The 23,176-nt window shown below is 45.2% G+C and overlaps 1 pseudogene; it reads right to left on the minus strand.

The window, feature by feature from the left end:
* Positions 1-20,532, minus strand: part of LOC122154324 — a 52,725-nt pseudogene extending 32,193 nt beyond the window's left edge.
* Between the last annotated feature and the right edge of the window lie 2,644 nt (positions 20,533-23,176).

Raw genomic sequence — 23,176 nt, forward strand, 5'->3', positions numbered from 1 at the left:
CCTCCTCTTAAGGCCGACGAAGGCAAATGGTAAGGCCTGGCTCTCTCTGCAGCCAGCTGCCTTTGAACTCTAGGAAGGATCTTCCGATATGGGTGTAATTCAGACTTTCTGGCACATGCCCCCTCTCTGAAGCGAGGATGGCGATCATTCTGATGAATAAAAAGCGTAAAGCAGTTAACTAATTACAGCGAGTGCACTGCACAGAACAGCAGCAAGTTCTACCCATCAGCACACGCCAACTTCACCCGGTAATTTTAGCAAAGTGGAAGGCAGACTAGATCAGTAACAGAACCGACAACTGTCAGTTAAAACAGTTCTGGCACTCAGCAGAACCTTATTCCGATACGCCTCTTGTTACCTTTGAGGAACCCCTTACAACAGGCAGTAAGAGGTGTAACAAAACCAGATCCTGACAACTTGTTTGTACCCTGCGGAGAGCTCCGACATGTAGACACGAGCACACGGCCCTGTTCTGCCCCTGGTCTTGGCACGGTCCTTCCGCAACTGCCTAACGAGCTGGGTCAGGGAATCCAACCGACGGGACCAAAGGCCGAGTAGAAGGGGGCAACTAGCAGGTGGACCAACTTCGTTTGACAGCAGTATGAATGCTACGCCCGGTGCGAGGCAAGAAGCAAACCCCAGAACTTTGGGGCTAGAGAACAGGCGACAGACCAGCTCTCTTCATCCCGAGTCTGTTTTTACCGTAAGTTAAGCAAACTCAGCCTCGCAGAAAGAGAGATCAAAAGTAAATGCAGCTCATGACTTCTGCTGCTTTCAGATGCACAAACCTTAACAAGCCCAAACAATGGCTCGAGCTGTATTCCTCACCTTCCTGCCATACCACCGCTTGAAAAGGCATCGCGGGAAGCTGAGCTAGCAATTTGGAACAACCACAGCTCCTAACAACGCTTGAGCGAAACCGCCAAGGACACCGACATGCATTTTGAATATCTGCCTGCCGACGGGTGATGTTACAGAAGGTCTAGCGGAACCTTTTTGGACCAAATTCAAGCCTGCCATTCTTGATCGCAGGTCCAGGTCTCAATATAAGGAGTTCTGGCAAACTGTCCAAAATTCTAAACCAAATAACAGACTAGAAAGCCTTTGACTGTAAAATCCACTAACTACAGCCCAGCTTACCCCAACAGTCCATTTCTCATCTGAGTTCCCTTCCTTGAAAGACACTCTGTGTTTGTTTGCTCTGGGAGGAGGAGTAACTGATTCTCCTGGAAACGCAGAGGGAGTTGCCTGGGGTGTGCTGCGAACGCTGGATCTGAGAATAGACTGAGGAGTAAAGCCGGGAAAACCAGAAGCAGATGTGGCCAAAACTTCAGCTTTCTATGAAAAGAAAGAAAAATATTTAATTGAAAACCAATTCGTACCTTCAAAACGGAAGACTCCACTTCTCCAAAGCATTAGTTTCAATTACAGACTGAGGTTGCAGAGGCAGGGAGGACAAAGTTAACCTCTGCACTGCTCTTTCTCCAAAGGTATGAAAATCTTAACGATAAAACCCCCCAGGATCTTGTGGATTTTTGGTTTTCTTTTGGTATGTTGGTTGGTTGGTTGGTTGGTTGGTTGGTTGGTTTTTCCCACCAACACCAACTAAAATGTGATTTTTCAAATTAATTTCCTGAGGAAACAAGGATATGGCGTCTTGATTTCTGCATTGTTCTCTCCCTTCCCAGTAATTTTTGCAATTCCTACTCTGCTCTCTAAAAGGCGTACCACTTCAAATGTTACCCCAGCTACTGCCACTGAACACACTGCCATGCAAAATGGCAATCAGCAAAGCAACAGCGAGAGCTTATTGCTTCACTGATGAATCCATCCGCGCGCTACACCAAATTAAGGGGCTGCTGTACAAATACCTACACATCTTCACCTAGAAGCATCCAGGTCTTCTTACCTCGGCTCGGAAGAAGAATTTACAGTATGGAAAGGGTTTGAAAGGGGGAGAAGGAAACTAGCTCAATGAGAGGGACGATATTCAATGAGAAGAAAAAGGCTGTCATTCAGAGAGATCACAACTACTTTGTTCAGGCAGGCAAAGGCAAAGAGACCCGCACCAAGAAGACAGGTCAAATGTTGTTACTTCCTTACAGGAGAAGAGTTTGAAGGCACTGAATGGACACACAGTTTAGCGCAAACAATTAACCAGTACAATTGCTGCCAAAAGCCATCACTGAGTTGGACAGAGACTGACATCCCTTAACGGACATCACTTAGCTGTCACTCACTTCACCGGATTAAGAAACTGAAGCATGCACGTTCTTGCTGGTGGCTATGCAAGTCAAACTGTGCAGAGCTGCTGAGCGCTTGCATAACGAGATGGTTAAGCCACAAACTGCATCTTTAAGGGTCTAAGCATATTGAAAAGCCCAATTTTAACTTCCTTTGTTCTGCACAGTTCATGAAGTTATGGGACAACGTGCCTACTGCAATTAGCTTAGAACTAAACTTGCCCTCTTCAAGGCTTTTCCCAACTTCCTGCTTCCAAAAGGACTGTATGTACAACCACCCCACATGCTCTGAAAATTTGACACAATTTGAATCCAGCAGTGTTTGTGTCAAACATTTTGGTGGTTTCATTTTAAACAAAGTTTACAGGCCATTTGTTTGGTCGGTTCTTACTGTTTTTCCAAATACAAACCTTAACCACAAGAGGAGTCTGTAGCAAATTGAACTCTGGTGCTCTTGAAGAATTCTTTTGTAACAATGGTGACTGCCAGCTACCACCCTGTGCTGCAGAACATGAAGGGACAGGACGATCCACCAAACCCAGCAACCTGTTAAGATACCCAATTTAAAATATGAACATAAATAAACTAAGGAAGAAAATCACGCGGCGTTCAAGAAATCTTGAGATGAGATGTAAGAAAGACATTCAAGGAACGAGAAATAGAGGTGAGCCCTCACTGTTGGGGGGATGTATCAGGTCCACGCACAAGTTACCGCCTTTTCCTTTTTTCTTAGTTACTTCTGTACATTTCAAGCTTGATTTCCTAAATCACTGCCTCTTAGGGAAGAGAAATCCCATTTTAAGTTGACCAAGGGATGTAATTCTCACGTCAAAGAGAAATTCACCTGCATTTCAATGCTGGGACCACTTCAAATTCTCCACCGAGTTGTGTCCTTAAATTGCCCTTTTCTTTACCAGATACAAAACTAAATGCAAACAGAGCACTTTGCAAACACAGAAAGTATATACACACACGCACACACACACATACATATACACAGACATAAGAAAAGCAACACCATTTTGAAATATTCACTCTCTAGATCTACTATACCTGGAAGATTTTTGTGAAAATCTTGTGACCAGTGTCCCAACAACCGCACTGCGCAACTCTGCCTCAGGGAGAGGACGAGGTACGGCTGGTGGCTCTGCAACTCTAGCACTAGAACAAACAGGGAAAGGTAACTGACTTTCACTCCCCTGAAGTCCAAACATACCGGAATTCAGGTTTATTTGACCATCGCCCCTGAAGGAAAATCATCTGACAACCACCAGCCTCTTTTCCGCTCGTTACAATTCCGCCCGATGTTAAGAAGGAAAGGCAGAAACGAAGCAGACACTGGGCAGGAAGCGGTCAAAGATCCCTGTTTGGCCACATAACCAAGTGTCTCAAAAGCAGTACACCGAGAGCTTGGTGGCAGCCACAGTTCTAGTTTCAGCTGTCTTAAATTCTTGAAAACACATTTACCATCGTGTCAGTATAGGTCTTGGCCTAAATAAGATTATCATAGCCGAAAAACTCTCTCTCCAAATATTACTTTGGATGAACTGATTACAAAAAAGCCAATCAAAGTTTATTCAGGTACACCTTCCTTCCAGAATACTAACATAATCCAAATGGATTTTTCGCTATTCCTCTCCACACACGTAGCTCAAAACTGAACTTTGTGAAAAGGCTGCTTACCTATCATATCGTGAGGAAAAGGTTTTCTGCTCATTTCCTGCCCATGCTGCTCCAATTCTGGATAACACATTACTCATGAAAGTTGCTATGATATCCAGATATCCTGAATTGGCTGGTTTTCTTGCTCTTGATACTGGCTTTGGTCTCGCAACTGTAAAGCACAAGGGAAAACCTATCAGCCTTGTGTTATCAAAGTGAGCGTTTCTTGACCGCTGTATTCCCCGCGCTAAAAATTACCTCCTCTTAAGGCCGACGAAGGCAAATGGTAAGGCCTGGCTCTCTCTGCAGCCAGCTGCCTTTGAACTCTAGGAAGGATCTTCCGATATGGGCGTAATTCAGACTTTCTGGCACATGCCCCCTCTCTGAAGCGAGGATGGCGATCATTCTGATGAATAAAAAGCGTAAAGCAGTTAACTAATTACAGCGAGTGCACTGCACAGAACAGCAGCAAGTCATTCATGAAGTTACGGGACGACGTGCCGGCTGTACTGGAGCTGGCAGCAGTAATTGTTTACCACAGCCCACTTCCTTGGGAGCAGGTGATCATGTCTGGTGCAGCCAGCTGATGTTTGCAACAGCTCGCATCCCAGTGAGACCCCCCCGTCGTCAGCTGCTGCACTGAGCCCAACGCTCGGAGACACCGACGGGGGCCACGGGGGGTCTGAGGCAAAGATGCTTTGTGTTGCGCATGACCAGCACGGCCTGCACGCTTCCTTGCGCGTATCTGTGGCACAGAATTTATAGACGGGTCTCTAGAGACAGGCCTATCAGGGCTGTTCCCCGTCAAACTCCCTAGTTTGGATCTAAGAGTACTATCACTTCTGCTGACTAAAGCCAACACCTGCAGCTCAGTGCAACTCGCAAATAATGGGAACATCAGGTTACCACGTCTTGTAGCCTCTACAGCCCTGTCAGGCAAGATGGATGTATTTCCCCCTTGATTCCCTCATAGGCAGACACCTGACCCAAACTGGGTGGCTGGACATCAGCTGGCCTGGGAGACAGACAGCCAGCTGCAAGACACCTCTTGCAGCTATCATGAATGGCTTCACGTATTAAAGGACCAGATTTCTTCAAAAAATTCAAGGTCTGAAACGTCAATCAAAAACTACAGATTAAGACAGCAGTATTATTCAGTCACTAAGGGTCTGGCTAACCACTAAGAGAAATAGGATAATTGTTCACTTAGACTCTCGGGAAGCTCACATCAGCAATATGCTTTGCGTTAGCAATCCGAGTAAGCATTACTACGTAGAGTCGTAAGGACGGCAGCCAAACTAGCAGTTACAGTTTCTAAAAAAAAATCCTGTAAAACAAAATATTGGCCCTTGCAATGCTTAAGTATTTTCTCCCTTCTCTGTCAAAACACGGGCCTTTCTTTTTCCCTGAACACTGACACAAATTACTTTCTGTACAAGCTAAAACTAACACACAACTTCAAATCACGCTTTGCATGAGCCTTTATAAGCCTCTCTGTGCAGAGGCTGATTTATGTTGGCAATACGTAGTGAGCTGAAACTTAATTCAAAATTATTTGCCACAAGCTGTGCCCTGGCTTGGAAGTTAGAATTTGGCCAGGGTCGGGAAAAAAAAAAAAAAAATTTCTTCTCAAATACTTCTCAAACACAGTTTTTCACTTTCTCCATTCTGTCCTCCTTTTTCAAGCAGACCAGGGATCAAAACCCTAACTCAAGACTACACAGGCAGTGCGACTGAAGGGTAATAGAGAAGAAACAGCTTTCTTCTTAGGAACGCTTTTGTTCTTGCTCCTAGAGCAACGTTGTATTCCCTTCTAGACGTTCAGTCTCGGATCGCGCTTCATCAGGAGGCAGTGCTCACTTTACAGTTCCAAGAGCAGACTGAAAACATTCTCATTTGCATAAAACTGGCAGGGTACAACTGCAATTATGCGTGTGGATGGGCAGGACGAGCATAAACCCATCTCTGACAGTGAAAGCAGTGCAGGAGAAAACTTGGAAAAGGTCCATCTCTTCACATTCTCAATAAAGATTCGGTAAATGATCACCTCCTTCTGGAAGCTGGTGCAAGTCATATGGACAACTCCGGAGTTCAGCAAGCACGTACCATCTGCAGAAACAACCAACATTTGACAAGCTTCCATACGCTCACAGTTACGTTATGACCAGTTTACAGTTTTTAAACAGCAGTATCTGGAAAGACAGATCTCAGTGCCCATCTTCCTCACCAGATCACTTACAGACTTTTTAAAAAAATAATTACTGCGTCTAGAACTTTCATCTCTAGCGCAATCGAGGTGCTGTGCTTTGAGCTTCAGTTCAAAGTCATTTCATTTTATAACCATCACCTCTTCGCAGGCTCTATCATAAAAGCACCAAACCCCAAAACTCAGCACACTCTCGGATGTGTTTCACAATTTTAAATCCCACCTTAGTGCAACGTAATTTGAGTTGGGTTTGTGGGAGCTGGGGGTTTGGGGGTTTGGGTTTGGTTTTCGAGTGACAGAGAACAAGAGAACTATTTCATGTCATCTGACCTCAGTTTGAGCTTATCACTATAAAAAGCAGTGAAATACCTACCAAAATTATAGGAGCTTGGATTAAAAAACTGATCAGGTGGTGGATAGGAAGGAGGCACTCCGCGACAGAGACTCTGCTCACGTACTCGAATATCCAAAACGAGGCTTGGAGAAGTCATACTTAGTCCAGTATCCAGTGACCACAGCGCAAAATAGGGGCAGTCGTGAAGGAGTTCTTCCGGCCTTAAAGAAAACAAGTGCATAAGCTAAATGCCAACTTTCAGATGAATTATCTGGGGGGACACTGAAAAGAAGCTAAGAAAAATCTACCTCAGTGAATCTGGCATTTGAGCGTGATACCAGCGGTTAATGTCAAATACACCCAAGTAAGTAGATGGCTTTCCCTCACCATACGTATTCACTTGCCAGCTGAAGACTGATACACTGGTCTCAGGAGATATTACTGTAAAAGACAAGACGTTGTTTCTTATTTGTAGAAAACATGCCGTATCCGATATTTTTAAAGCACCGCTTCCTAGTTTGGTTTAATTCTGTTCTACCACTCATGCAAAAACAACACTGACTAAGAATAAGAAAAACAATTCACGGAGTAGCAAACACCTCTGTGACAGGTTCCAGGCATCCTGCCCCTTTTTCTTGTTCGGATTGTATCCGTTCCAAGCCAAATCAGATACATAATTAGTAGCTTATTAAGTTTTCCACGCATTAAGAGTTGAACAAGACATTTAGCTAGATGAACAGCTGAGCAAAAAAAAAATATGCTAGGAACACAGACACTGCTTCTTTTAGAAAGCACACAAATAGTCATCGTATACACTTGTATCACTTAGCCAGCATTACTAATTTCCAGCTTTGTCTCAACCACACATTTTCAGAACAGCTCCTCTCCTGCATGTCCGCACCGAAAGAACACAATTATCACACAAAACAAATACAGAAACAAAAGTTACAGGTATTTTTTCCATGCCTCATACTTCAGAAAAAGGAGGCAGAAAGGGGTTTTTTTGTTGCCGTTTGGGTTTTTTTTGGTTTTCTTGGGGGTGTTGGGGGAGTGGTGTTCTTTTTTGTTTCCAACAGGTTTTTAGAAGGCACTCCTCTCAGAAACATGGCACAAGTGGAGAAAATCCAAAGGTGCTTTGATTAGATTTTGACACACCGTTGCTCGAGGATGGCATCACAAAAGACACGGAAGTTGCCGCTTCAGGACTAAGTCAAAGACAATCAGCAGAAATAGCCTAGAAAGGTCATGCAAGTGTCTTTGTGACACCAGACAGAAGTCAAGGCCCGTAAGAAGCGGGGGAAGGTGACTAACGCAGTCAAAACAAACGGCTATGCAAGTTATCACTGCAGCAGGCTCGAAGATATGGTCAGAGCGTAACTGGATTTGTAAACCCAGAGAGGTATATTTAATTACTGCAAGATAATGAAAGACACCATAAGAGTTTTAACTGTGTACATGGTCAAGGAAAGCTACCGCTGCATCCTGGATCCTGCTCTCCCTATCACCTGGGAGCAGGAGTAACAGTCCATCACCTCCTGACAGACTAGTACCTCTGTACCTGGCAAGTGGCCGAGGGAGGGCAATAACAGCACTGCGCATCCAGCAAGTTCTGGGCCTGCGCAACTGGTGGAAAACACCCAAATAGCTCATCACGGGAGCTGGGCCAGAGTGGAAAAGTCCCTAACGAAAGTCAGTTATCCTGGAGCCCATAAACAGTGACCCCAGGTGAGACCCTCTGAGCTCTTCTCCTGGATCGCAGTGGGCCTGTGACCAGCATCTCCCCTGAGTTGGGACGCCTCTCAGCTATCAACTCCTCGAGGCACCGTCTGCTGTCGAAGCCAATGATGGGCTGGGCAAAGTCGCCCCCCTCGGGTCTCAGTTATTGGCTGTTGAGGAATGATGATGCTTTGCAAGTATTTGCTCTAAGCTTGAGAAGAGGGAAATTTTAACCGTAGGCTAGCTTTTCTTCACCCGCCTCTCTACTTATCTATGTGTTTGGGTATACACAGCTGTTTTTACGAGTGTGGGTACATACATATTTCACTGGATCCAAATATTTTTGTCTGTCTGTGTGTTTGTACATCTTGTGTTTATGAATAAACATATGTACTTAGATAGATAGATAGATACGTAGATAGATCGATAGACAGACAGACAGATAGACAGACAGATAGATAGACAGATAGAGAGAGAGAGAGATAGAGAGAGAGAGATAGAGAGATGGAGAGATAGATTTAGGATACCACACAGTAAGTCATTGCGATTCTTGTCATTTTTGAATCTGTACAGTTAAGTCACTATTTTAATCATAACGTATTTTACTGAATTATTTTGTAAATCATTCAAGTGGTTAATGATTAAGTGCTGCTACTCATTAATAAATCTCAATTTGCTGCCAAACTATTACCGTGTTAGTATACCCATCCATGACACCTGGGAGAAGAGACCAACCCCGACCCTGCTCCCACCTCCTTTCAAGTAGCTGTAGAGAGCGACAAGCTCTCCCCTCAGCCTCCTTTTCTCCTGGCTAAACAACCCCTGCTCCCTCAGTCGCTCCTCCTAAGACTTGTTCTCCAGAACCTTCAACTTCAAGGTGCGGCCTCACCGGGGCTGCGTACCGGGGGACGGTCACTGCCCCAGTCCTGCTGGCCACACTATTGCTGATACAAGCCAGGATGCTCTTGGCCGCCTTGGCCACCTGGGCACACCTCTGGCTCACATTCAGCCGGCTGCCGACCGACACCCCCAGGTCCTTTCCCGCTGGGCAGCTCTCCAGCCACTCTGCCCCAAGCCTGTAGCGTTGCGTGGGGTTGTTGTGACCCAAGTGCACTCGATCCCCTCATCCAGATCGCTGATACAGATCTTAAACAGAACTGGCCCCAATGCTGAGGCCTGGGGAACACCACTTGTGAGTGGCCGCCAGCTGGGTGCAGATACAGACATAGGTGTGAACAGGGAAAAAAAAAAATATTCAGATCACATTCCTAAGCAACGCAGAGAATGATCTTCTTTTTCCAAGAAGACAGCTGGAGGAATAAAATGACTGACAAACGTTGCAGAGATGGCCCTACTATACAGTGCTATAGCATGTCAGCAAGCACAAAATAAACCCCAATTTCCCCCTTAAGGAAGTCCCACAAAACTCAAGCAACCCTTTTGTCTATTTAAATAAGCCCAACAAGCTCGTCTCTACAGATACTCAAGACTTTCTGACTTTCTGTGGGTACAGAACAACATTCACTGCTTAGATTCCCAAACTACTTTTTTAGAATAACCAAGCACGGACATCAGAACAAACCTTCATTAACGCTATCCTCTCCGTCAACCGGCTTGGGAAATTTTTCTACAGTCTGGCAGCTCAGAAATTTGGTATTGCCGGTCGGCCCTCTCCAGGGAAAGACTCCACACGTGAGATCTAAACTGAACCTTTCGTCACAGTATTCCAAACCCTGGGGAAAAAAGGAGAGACAAAAGGTCACTTTGGCGTAAAAACATGCCTTATTCCTAAATATGAAAGAATCTATGTACCAGAATGTAACATAATATGCACCTTATACTGTGTATTTCCCATGAGCTTCTTTCTGATGGCAAACAGAAACAACATCTGGCACGCAAGAGAATCAAGCGTCAAATCCTAAGGGGTATCTTTGGCTGTAAAGGCTTTGCACGTTTTCAAAATTTAGCATTCCCCTATCATTATTCGGTTCTAATCATGTTTTGCAGAAATCCTTGCAACACCAGGGTTTCTTTACAAACCGGAGGACAGATCTACAAAGAGGTATCTGAAATCAGGCGATACATACGCATGCAAAGCTCTTTGCTCTTGATTACAGGACTGAGGATGTTAGAGAAGTCTTGGCACTACAGCAGCTGAAGCTCTGTCAAGAGGTGTTATCTACTGGCACACCACCAGAGCGAAAACACATCCCTCTGTAGTAGCTGTGAGGACTTCTTACCGAGTAACCGTCTCCTTTCAAACCACATAAGCTTTTACCAGCTCCTCCTCTAATCTTGTCACACTAATGGGTGAAATATCCCCCGGTTCCTTCATCAAGCACGGCCACCAGCAAAAGGGGAAGCAGAGAGGATGTGGGAGGCACGCGGCCAAGGCGTTTAGGATCATGAATTACTACAGAGCCAGCAAACTACTTTGAGATATACCGAAACCCCAGCAGGATTGTGCTGAACCTCTGATACCACCTTTTCCTAGGGAAGCATTAATTGAAATACTGTCTTTCCAAATACAGAATTTGTTCAGGCTGTCTACCATGCAACACATCATTGTGTGTATTGACAAATAGCAGCTCTACAATTTAAAACAAAAACAAAAACAAAAACAAAAAAACAACTCACCAACACCCCCTCCCACCTAACACACAAAATACTACCACCAAGGAAAAACCAACACAACAATCAATTGTACCACACTCTACCGAAGTTTCCTAAACTTTCAGAGCTCTAAAATGAACTGGTACGACACAGTACACTCCCATAGGATTTGATATGATACACCTAAATCACCTAATCTGAGAAGAGACAAACCTCCTCTTAACCGTTCTAGGAAATACTACTAATAAGTATCAAGGCTGGCTTTAAAAAAAAAAAAAAAAAAGGGTCTTTCATTACTGAAAAGAAAAATGCTGAATTATGCTCTGAAGCACGCACAGTTCATTCTATTTTATCAAGTAACTTCTGCAATAACAGACACCACCAGACACGTGCAGAGTAGAGAAGCCAAAACCACCTCTTTGAAAAACTAGCATGAAGCCCAAGCAACCGATCCCGTTTTCATTACAGAAGGAACGATCACTAAAACCAGTTTATAATAAATGATGTTGTCCAGAATGAGAAGTCCATCATTCCAAAAGACCGTTGCATCAGATAAAGTCCTCAAACTCCATAAGCCTTTTGGAGATTAATTTGAACGGCTATCAATTTCCTCTCTTATTCATCTATGAACAGCCACAGAGTTGGGGCAGAGGGGAAGGGAAAGAAGATACCAGTTCCTGCCTGAGACACCTTCTGAAGCAAACCACTGTATTTTACATTTTCCACTGGGGCAAGCAAATCTAAGCTGAGCAACTCCGCTGTATGGAAGGTGTTAAGTAATTACTTTGTGGACCAGTAAACTACAAGGACAGTTTTCAAACGAGATGCGCTGGTCAGACTCGGATATGAAAGCAGAGCCTCTATACTCTGTCCAGCCGCAGGCACTGTGTAGGACAAGGGCCAAGATGTGCTGCATGGCCACGCCTGGGGGCACTAGATTTACCAACTCCCGAGATGGCATAAAAATGATCTTTGTAAGCATAACTTCAACATTCCGTTACATTAATTGCTTGAGCACAGGCTTAAACCAGCCCTGAAGGCAGTGGAGACACAACTCTGATGCTTATTTACAAAACTACAGTGCCACATGTTCCAAAACTCCTATTTGTGACTTTTTACCATGGTAAGAAGTCAGTTGCACTGTCTCATAGCCTCAAGTCTGATTCCTGGAAAGTAAAGCACTGCTGTAGTAGACACAAGTCTTTCAACTTCCTCTGAATTCTATTCAATGAACGAGGGTCAACGCTAGCTTCCTCTTTGTTTACTCAAACTTGGCCTGGCAATCGGGAACAACTCTTACACTTTCTGCCATGGAAGATGGACAAGGATCTTGACTCAGCCAGTCATATAGGCAGAGAGCCATGTGGTACTGACCAATCTCTGACTACAAGGAAGTATTCTGAGACTGAAAGTGTCCACCGTCGAGCACAGGGCCTGGCTTAATGCATCTTTGGGGTTTGGGGAGGGGGGCTTGGGAGTTGTTTTGGGGGGCAGTAGGTATCATCAGGTCTCAGTACGAAGCTACACGGCTCATCTGGAAGCGAGCTGAAGAACCCATCTTTTCTCCCCGGAGGCTCCAGCTGTTTAGTTCCTTCTTCAACTCCCTCCCGAGATTGGTTCCTGTTTCAATCTTCCACAGCACTCAGCACAGGGAAGCAGAGGGAGTAAAATATCTCAAACCCAGAGACTGGTGCCTGACACCTGCTGGAAGCCTGTGAATGTACTACTGATTGGACAGTCTGCAGAGGGTCAGGAAGTCTTACAGTAATTACACCACAGCTTTCTCAGGTCACAAACACAACAACATTATTCAATCCTTTGGTGTGCTTTTTTAAAAACGGTGCCAAGCAGAATTTCTAGTAGACCCATTCTTAAAGGCTGCTGAAGGACCTCAGCTCTCTGAGGTGAAATCTGGTGCTACTCACATCTTCAGTTAAGAAGAATTTTATTTGGAAAAGCTGCTGCCTCTTCGGGAGTTGCATGTATATGGGCTCTTTGCAGACGAATCTAGTTGGAACACACGACACTGCAGTGTGAAGTTGTATGACTTGTTCTCAAGAAGTACGGACAAAGGCCACGCCCAAGAAGACTCGGCAAAACATTTTTTTTTTAGTCAGCTCTGAGTTTTGACGGCAAGTATTAGCCCAGCCAACTCAACTGCTACTCACGAAGAGGAAATTACTGTTTTCAGCTTTTGACATACGTGCACGTCTTACCTCGTACATGACCTGTCCTGATGCCAGGCGTTTTCTCTCATGAAATAGTAACTGCAACAGATGTAAACTCACAGCGTCACCTTCACTGAAAAAGGTACAAATTATGACATGTGATTACAAAGCTGCTTTATAGTCCTTGTCATCACCTCATCAGAGCTAGACCAAAGCCTTCTTAATAGCATGCTCTTGCTGAAAAGAAAAACCCACTGCCCAAAACATGACAACCGGTCACATTTAGCGGCTAAAACACAAAGGAGGAAATGCTGGCACTAACAGCTTTGGGGACAAATGCCAACCATGCAGTCTGAAAGCTTTAATATGCTGTATGGACTAACGTTTCTTGGAAACGGTTCTTCACCGTGAAGCGTTCTCCAGCAAAACTGCTTTACAGTCACACCCAAAAAGATTGACACTCTCTGGACAGCTGGGCTGATCAAGTAGCTTGCTGATGCTGAAAGAGAGAGGTCTTTCTTTCTCCCCTCCCCTCCCCTCCCCACCAAACTTCCCGTCCCTCTCTTGCATACGCTGCACCCTTCCACCTTCTGATCTGATTCATTAGCCCGGCAGGAAACCATCGCCCTCTCTGCTCAACAGTGAGCGTTTTGTGCCAGGTGAGCTGAACCGGCTCGTGAAGGCTCCAGAGGCTGCTGAAGCTGGCACGAGGTGACAGGCAATACTGTCACCTCCCTCCTTCCGGGGCAGCAGGCTGCGGTAGCGGCACGTTTAGTGTTCCAGGTCTGCAGCCTCGGCTCCTTTCAGCGGCAGTTTCATACCACGGTGCGAATATCAAAGAAATCATGAAGCAGTCATCAAGAAACAAAGCAAGCGTTTAAGAAAGCGAGCACAACAATACAGCCGCTGTTGCTTTGCCTCCTTTCGGGAGGCAGGAACCAGTAGGTCCCTCTTCACTTCTGCTAAATCCTGACAAGGTTGCATTATAAGCTTAACGGCTTCCGTACCTGAGAGAATCGTCTGCACAGCTGAACAAACGAAACATATATGCACGTATATATCAACTGTATGCGGACAAATATTGAAAAAAAATAATAATAATCAGTGGCTTATAGTAAGTGTTTATTCACCTTTCTTGGGTAGACTGAACAGCCCACAAGTAGCAACAGTTGCGAGGATCCTTTTCAGGCTCTTGAAAAGTGACAGCATAGACAGGAATCCTTCCTCCTGCAAGCTGAGAGTGGTCCCTACAGGTTTAAAGAAATTTAAAAGAAAAAGAAAAGAAAAGAAATTAAGAGGTGATCCTACTGGCCCTAACAGTTTGTAGAGGGCTAGAAGCATCTCCTGAGAAAAGAGCACCTTCTGTGCTTATCCTCAAAGTACAGAGGTCATAATTCCCTCTCAAACAAGTGAGTCAAGGAAGCAACTACTTTTTATGCAACTGTCAAAGGGTGAGGAAATTACTGTCCATCCAATGGAACAGCCTGGGTTTATGCCCTTCTCTGCCTGAGGGGGAGGAACACAGACGATTACTGCAGCTGCCAGGCAAATGACTGTTCTGGCTGCTGTAGCCTACTTCAAGATTGAACTTAAAACGCAGCGTATCTTCTGAACAAATGTAAACCAGTGCCAAACAGAAGTAGTTCCTCGTTTCTTTACTTGGACTACGTAAAGCCCCTTTCTTCCAGACTTCTGAACCTTATCTGTACCTTCACAGTCGCTTCTTGCCGTCTAATTATCCCTCCACTGTCTATTTAGGCATCCAACAGTTTCCGGAGAGGCACTGCAGATTTGCTGAAGTGAATCCCTACCCGAATTTGGACAAATATTTCGAGCGAGATTGCTCTCTGGCAGATTTAAAATCATCTCTTAATTTTTCTATTCCTCGTGAGTTCACATGTCCCTTATTCTCATCTCCAAGTGTTCCACGCAAACTCTCATTCACGTGCATTGCTGCCTCAGAATGGCTCACTCCCCTGTTTCGGTCGAGGCTGACACGTAAGAAAGAATATGTTTTCAGGCACAGACCAGCTATTGATTCTTCATGTCTCACTAGTATCATCCGGGACACTTTAAAGAATATCACCACCAAAATCACACTAGCAACATAATTATGCCTTTCAATGCATGCCCTAATTGCAGTAACTTCTTCAGAAAAAGCATTTCTAAGATCTGTTTCATCGAAATACACACATTTCCTGGTTTCACCAAATGCCACCGAAAGAAGAAACTGTCTGATAAAAATCAGCTCTATCACGTCCTAACTGCTTGCCATAACCCAAAGAAGCACGCTTTCCACAATGCCTCAATCCACAGGCACAGTAAGGAAAACAATCCCGGTCCACTGGGGAGAAGGCGGTCCGCTCGGGCCTTGTGTGACTTCACAGCTCTGTCAGAAGAGGATTTCTGAGCATTCTTCCAAGATTACATGCAAAATTTCAGTCCCGGAAACAGTTCTCTTGTAATTAACGTCCTTCCTTAGGCAAAACATGGAGACCGGTGCACCGCCAGGCACAGCCAAGTGTAAAGGCCTACTTACTCCCTCTTCAACGTTTTCATGTTCCACAGTGACAGGTAGCCATCGGAAAAACCCACGACGAGATGATTGCTTCTGCTTATGTAGCTCAGGGTTGATACTGCTGTTCCCGAAGGATTTTGTAATTGAAAACAGAGATGTCTCCCTTCTCTGGCCACAGTTTTTCTTCTCTTTGGAACTCCCACAGGAATTCCACTGGCAACTTCCAGATCTACACACACAAAACCACACAAGGAATGAATGTGTTATGCCATTCACGTTGCATTTTCAACACTGACGTGACTACACGGGTAACCTAATTCTACCAGCCCAGGCAAAATACCCATTTATGCAACGCTTCTTTTGCTACTGCCGTCTTCTGTGTATTCAGAGAACATAAGAACTCTCCGATCGGACGGGTATTCTCCCTCGTATGGCAAAACCAGGTAAAAGCGTAACCTTCAGCGACAAATTCGGCTTGGACTTTGGAAATCAGGAGTTGGGGCTTCACGGTGAAGCTATCTGAAGTGCCATCAACTCCCAAAGCCACTGCTGTATTAGCTGGAACAGCGTATGCCATCTGAATACACCAACCGGAGATCTCATTCACCCACATGCATGAATTTTGGAAAGTCGGATTTGTTTCAAAAAGCAAGCTTAAGATCTGCCCCAAGTCAGCTAAGAGAAGCAGAACAACGTTCCCAAGAAATAGGGCACCTCCGGCACAACTTCCTGCCAGGCAGCTGCACCGACTCAGACGGTGAAATCCCTACAGCTCACCGGCAAGAATCACGGGGACATGGGGATCGTGGTGGGAGGGGGGCGTTTACAGCATTAGCGGGAGCACTGGGCCACTCCCATTTTTCATCAGTTCAGGACTAGGTGATGTCAAACTGCCACCTGTAATCAGCACTCATCAATGTCTGCACACGAGTATCTGCAAAGTGGCACGCATACTGTTTGTTAAAAAGACACCAGGTTTCTTCCTTTTAAATTCAAGTTTAAAAAGCGCACGCTTACCCGATGCTTCTCTTTCATTCTGACTGCAAGATAAATTATCCAAGCAAAGGTCAACCAGAAGTAGGTGGCCAACATCTGTAGCCACTGCTGCCACGCCAAAGAGCCATTGCAGGCTCGGATGTAGGTGCCGAGCGCTCGCACTGGTGATGCCTCCGTGATTAGTTATGAGCTCTACAGCAGTTACCTACAGGGAGAGTGCAAGTCAGTATTTAAGCTGCTTGACAAGCTAAACGGAAATCATTCGAAGGTGAAACCAGAATTAGCACATCAGAAACAAGAAGGTAAATACAGGATCATTAGGCTTACAGACAATATCCAATTTTATCAAGAAAAAATAATAAAATAAAGCCCTCTACAAACACCTGGTACTTCTTCCCATTCACTAGATCTCCCGCAGTTACTTAACGGAATTACCTTCCGCTCACATGGCGCATTCTGTTATTACAGCTCACCAACCTCCCTTTGCTACCTGGAAATAATTAAGTCTAAGAAAACACAGAAAATCAGACGTATGCAAGAAACTTGACCGTAATTAAGGGACCGAAGGAAGACAGACAAAACTAAATCGCCTTCTCCCACTGCTCACAGCCCATCGGCACTGGGACACCGGCTACGCCTCCTTTGCCAAACAGGTATTACGATAAATCATGGCTGTAAGTCACACGAGGCAGCGGTCAAGTCGCATGGTAGACGCACCATCTGCATGGGAATTACACATTTTTACACAGTGTTCAAGGGAGATACTGGCTCAGTAAAATTTACGCTCGTCCTCATGGAGGGTAAAGGTAACAACCAGATAAACTAAAAAGTTTTCCATGCACACCAGCACTTTTGTGAATGGGAACAAAAATTTGAAAGGCCAGACTAAAACAGCAGCAAAAAGAACAGCAGCTTGTGGGATAAAAAGCTAACTCCAACTACGGAAGAAGCCTATAGACCAGGAACATTTGTCAAAATACCGTTCAATAGTTCTGAAACATGCAACCATTATAAACCAATTTTAGATAATTAATGCCTTACATTCAGATTCGCTTTTCCAAGAATCCCATTCAAATAATACTCCACTGACACTCTGAGTTTTCTGCTGTGCTTCACGTGTATATCCAGAGGGCAGTGAGAGATGCTCACACACACACACACAGAATTACACCAATATTCTGTCGAAGCTGAGAGTTTGTTTTTTTAATTCTCTGAGTGACTACACACCTACTCTTACTCTAGAAGGCAGTTATACGGTCACTATAAATACCCTGTATTAAAACACTAAGGGCTTCACACCTTGGACCACAGTTACTCTAAGCTAGTGTTAAACTCTACAGCTTAGCTGTCCACAGAAGATATACCCACGTGGAAAAGAGTCCAGAAACAAAGGTGCTCATTAAAGCCTTAAAACAGTAACGACTGTTAGTACTGTGGAAAGTGATGTTAAGAACAGATCTGCATTTTACGTTTAAAGATCATCAGCGTGAAGACCAGAGAAACATTCCAGCAGACTCAAAACGCGTATGACGTAACTTATAATTTGGAAGTACGAGTTACCGAAGAAATTCAAAACCTATGGACCGTGGCCAAGTACAAGTTTTATCTACTTGGTTTTGCTTACCCTTACTCCCACACTCACAACTTCAAAGCTAACAGTCCAACTGGCAATACCTCTGCCCTGTCTATGCCCGTCTGCCTCATCTAGTCGCAAAAAGATAGGAAGCAAAATGAAAGCAACAGACCAAACATGCTTATAATCCAGAGCACTAGGGTGTAAGAGCAAACACTCAAATAAGCTGTGACTTTATTCCGAAATCCACAACCTTCATCACACAACAGCCAACTTTTCCCCCACAACGTTTCTTCACATTTTCTCCTGAGGCATTTCTTCGTGCTATAGAAAAACTCCCTAATACAACCGAGAACTACATTCGACCTCAAGTCACTTCTGTAGACACAGAGGCGGTAGGTGACATGGTCCTTCTTAACCTTTCCTTCTCCTATTCCCAGTTCACTTAGATTTAACAAATAAAACTATAAAAAGCAATGTCATTTTCCACAAATGTCATTTGCTTACTGATTATATGCTGATGTCAGCACACAGCATGCCCTTCCGTCTGAAACTCCGGGATTTCTCAAGGTGATAGGCAAACTAACACAGTGGAGCGGCAACCCAACTCCTATCTTCTGAAATTACCACAGTACAAATGCTTACTACTAGTAATCACACTGTAGCATTACAAACAAACAAGCAAAATGCCACCCGTGTTCTAGCAAGTCAAGCCAAATCACTTTACGGAAAGCTGGGTAATAAAGAAGTATTTACTTGTTGCAGATTCTGGGAGGATAAAACCAGAATGCACCTTGATGTTCAATTAACTTACGCTGATTCTTGTTTGCATTAAGACAATGAGACTAGGGGTCATCACATCATTTGAGCCCAGGGCTTATACAAGACAGAAAAAATTGGCAACATCACAACACTGTATCCCCTCCACACAAACACAATTTCAATAATCAGAGGTTCAAGGGCCACACACGGAAAGTTGATCTTTCAACAGTCTGTCAGATAACTTACTAAAGGCTCTTTTTTCTAACCTAAGGCAACAGAAAGAATCTGTTCTGCTCTGAAGTCACCGGCTTGCTTGTCTGAGACTCATGGGACTGGGTCTAAGTCATTTACAGCACAACTACAGACCTCTGAGATATGTTAAAGACAGTATTTCTGACAGAATAAACCATTCAGGAAATGTATGCTACAGAGACTTTAAAGACTGGGGGGGTTTCCCTTTTCACTCTGCCCCAAAAAGCATAGTTTTCAATGCCCTTTTTTGTGGAAGCGGAGAGTTAGGTAACTATGTGCTCTGCAGTAAAACCACAAAACTTACCTTACGATCAGTCAACTCCAAAGATAATGGTACCGTTAGGCCCAGGATCAAGGCTGCCTTGACTGGATACTCTGAAGCGACAGAATGCTAACGCAATACAGAAAAAATACCTCCTGCAAAGAGACGCTCCAAAGCTTTTCCGGAAACAGGATCGTGCAGCACCTAACAACATAAAAGCTTCGTTTCTCCAATTAAAAAGCACGTACCCTTCCTGGAAGAGCCACGCCTTTAACCACTCTTGATATTCCAAGGTCGTACAGACAGAGAACGCTTCCCTCTGCTTCTTCCAAGCCAACCAGCAGCCCAGTTCTCTTCTGCCAGGAAAACTCCTTTACCACACGCACAGTGGGAGGCTGTTTATTTGCTCCCTGGAAACGGTACGCAGAGAGCCGCGCTCCTGTCACAGAGCTCACCACCTCGGAGTTGAGGACCACACGCCTGCCACGCCAGGCCATGGCTCCCTGGAAGAGAAACGCAAGAGGACTTAAGCAAAGGTCCAGCAGAAGACTGAAAACTGCCGAGAAGTCACAGTCACCGCCCTTTCCTTCAGTAAAAGTACCGAGCAGAGGAAGACCAACCCGCCCGATTCCGGTCAAGTAGTTAAAGCCACCCGTTGAAATCCTCAAGGAATGTATCTGAAAATTAACACCTTTGTTATTTTGCATTTGTACTTGTCACTCCCGCACTGAAGAGTTCTGATTGTTTGGGATAAAGATTACGAGATATTGATCTCTAGTCTGTTTACCATATTCAGCTAGGTTTTGCTAGAATCCTTCTAAATACATAGGGGAATACAAGTCCTAAAGCCTACTTTGAGTAGAGCAAATCTAAACCAATTCGTTTCTAGTGTATTCATTTTACTTGCCACATGCCTACTTTGGGCAGGGATTTAGACTTCAGCAAGAATTTATCTTAAAATGGGCACCACATGAGTAAACTTCAAACTGTTACACGTGCTGAGCACAGGAAGAATTTAACACGTGCTGTTTCACTGAACTTCCTCAAACTCAAAGCAAGGAGTAACTCAACTCAACCACTGCACTTCCAGTCAGGCAGGTGGACTCTAGCTGGTCTAAACAGAAGCCCAGGCATCCGGGCAGGCACCCAGCTCTACTTTCAGATCACCTAGAAAGTCAATGACCTAATCTGCTCAGCCACTTTCAGCAACTCTCACTGGGTACTCATCTGCGTCCTGTCAGATTCTTGGGAAATACGGATGCAGCGCTCAACAGCCTTCTCCCCCTCCTTCTGTTTTTATTCACACTAGAAAAGTAAAACCAGGGGGGTTTGCCTCTGTAACATTTCGGCATGTGACGGTCACAGAGATTGAGCTGGTACAAATCAATACGGCCCCAAACAACACTATTACTTTTTGGAAAACTGCCTCTTACTGAATTAGAATTTGAGGAGGGCCACCGACCCAGCAACGCTTACGGAAATTGTTCTGATGGCACAAGATGGGTGCAGGCTGCTGTAGTTTCAAAGCTGAGCTACACTAACGTTTTAATATGAACACGTTTAATAGTTAAAACATCCTTTCTGTTCTCGGCAAACCCGACTCATCTTAACAGCACCAACCTGACACAGTTGCTACGGTGCCCCGGTGCTTCAGGTAACCTCCAGGCAATAACATCTTTGCACCAAGACCAAATTTAAAGGAAAATGCTCACCTCCAGAAAACTTCCCGCTCAGCACAGAATCTAGGGTTGTCTCATCTTCCCCAAGTGCCTGAACAGTCACCTCGGGAAACTGCAGCAGACTGCTCGTTACCCGAGCCATCAGGTCTCGCACTCTTCACTGTAAAGAAAAAAAAAAAAAAAAATGACCCACGTCAGCCCTAACTATTTTTGAGATTGACACAAGTTCCATCGGGATGCAGCGAATCATCTCCTGTACATCACCTGTAGTTCTTTCCCTTAAAAAAGCGGCACTCGGGACAGTTTTCAATCTCACAGCAGAGCAAAGCGAGAATCCTTTCCCTTCTCTGATGCCTGTGGGATCACAAACAAAAAGTGACACAGACGTATGGACAAGATAAATAACAGGAAAAAACCCAATACCCTGAGTTCACGTCTGCTCACATAGGCTAATAAGATGCGAGCTGAGAAAAATCGTATTTCACATTGCAAGCAATACAGACTTCCACAGTTCATCATTCAGAAAGTAGTTTCCCATACACTTACGATGGAAACAGAATACAGCACTTTAAAACACTGATATTTTCCTGTTCTGAGATCCTCGTATTCCTTATTCCAGTCCCTTCCTTCCTACTGCCTGCCCTCATCACATCCCTGCAGTCTACTACAGAAATTTCTAGGCCCTTCAGACGGTGTCCACACTTCTACAGGTGCTCCACAAGGAGTTCGTATTTCACTATGTCAAAACAGAGGTGCTGGTGGCAAAACTTGAGAGCTGAACTGATTTACAGGGTTAAATAGGTGGCTAAACAAGAGATATTCCATACACATGGGAATGCAAACTACTTCAAGTTACTACGTTCTGCAAGTTCTCTGCGCTATTGAAAATGGCACCGTAAGAAAGTTCATGCTCTGAAGCCTGTGCACTGGAATCCACTACATGTCCAGTCACAAGCACTTGGGTTGAGAATATGTCCAGTATCTTCTGCCAGCGCAAAACCAAGCAGTGTGGGAAAGGCAGGAAGTGTAAGTCAGGGGCCTGCACTAAGCACAAGTCAACACGTTGAAAAAAGCGTTGCCAATGGCAAAGCCAGTATCGCAGGACGCTGCTGCAGCCAGCCAGCCTGACCACTCTGCCAGCATTCACAGCTAGCACAGATCAAGTTCCAACTGGGACAACTTCTTTGCAGCAGTTTTGCTGCATTTGCTTTTTGGTGCTTGTCAGCGTTTCAAAGTAAACAGCGGGACAGCCTTTTGCACTGCATCCGGGGGCTCCAGAGAGTCAAAAGCCCTCACCTCCCTCCACCCGCTGGCAAAGCTCCGCCTTACGCAGCCCAGGACACCAAGAGCCTTCTCTGCACGGGGGCCACTTCTGCCTCACGGTCAGCTTGGTGCCCAGCAGGCTCCCAGGGTCTCTCTGCCAAGCCTCTTTCCAGCTGGGCAGCCCCCAACACATGCTGGTGCATGGGGTTGTTCCTCCCCAGGTGCAGGACTTGGCCTTTCCCCTTGTTGAACTGCCTGAGGTTCCCGTCAGCCCATTTCTCCAGCCTGTCAAAGTCCCTCCGCGTGGCAGCGTGACCCACCGGGGTATCACCTCTCCACTCAGACCAAAACAGGAGTTTTACTCTAAAAGGCCACGAGCATATCGGAGACCGTCTGCCTCGGAATTCTACAATCAGGCTTATCTCACTCAAGCGCAGCCTACAGATTCTCCTGCAGAGTCTGTGCGGCTGCTCCATAAGCACGAATCTACAGCAGCAGGTGAGAAGAAGAAAGAGTTTCAGCTCTCTAGCCCAACAACCCCCAGCAGAGAAGATCCCGGAGCTGATGCAGCCCACAGCTTTGACTTCCCTTTAAATGAAAAAACAAGCCAAACCACCCCAGAACTTGACGCTAGAGCCAGTTTACCCAGCTACCTCCTGTGGCTATTCCCTGACAAAACTCCGCTGTCATCCAAGGGGTGCAGTCCCTGCCTAACGCGGCAGAGTTTGCAAAAGCTCCCGACGTCAGTTCTGAAATGATGCTCTTTTTCACACCGCTTGGTGTACCTGGACAGACGGACGTAGGTGCTGAGTGCCTCAGCACAGAACACACACGCAGCCTTCCTGGCAGAGGGAGACCGTAGTCAGCAGGACACCTCCAGCGCGCCACCCCCCAGTGACATCTCACCGCTTGCCCCTCGCATCACAGAT

The sequence above is a fragment of the Tyto alba genome, unplaced genomic scaffold (genome assembly GCF_018691265.1).
Source record: "Tyto alba isolate M040663 unplaced genomic scaffold, T.alba_DEE_v4.0 Super-Scaffold_100000100052, whole genome shotgun sequence".
In the NCBI taxonomy this organism is placed as follows: domain Eukaryota; kingdom Metazoa; phylum Chordata; class Aves; order Strigiformes; family Tytonidae; genus Tyto; species Tyto alba.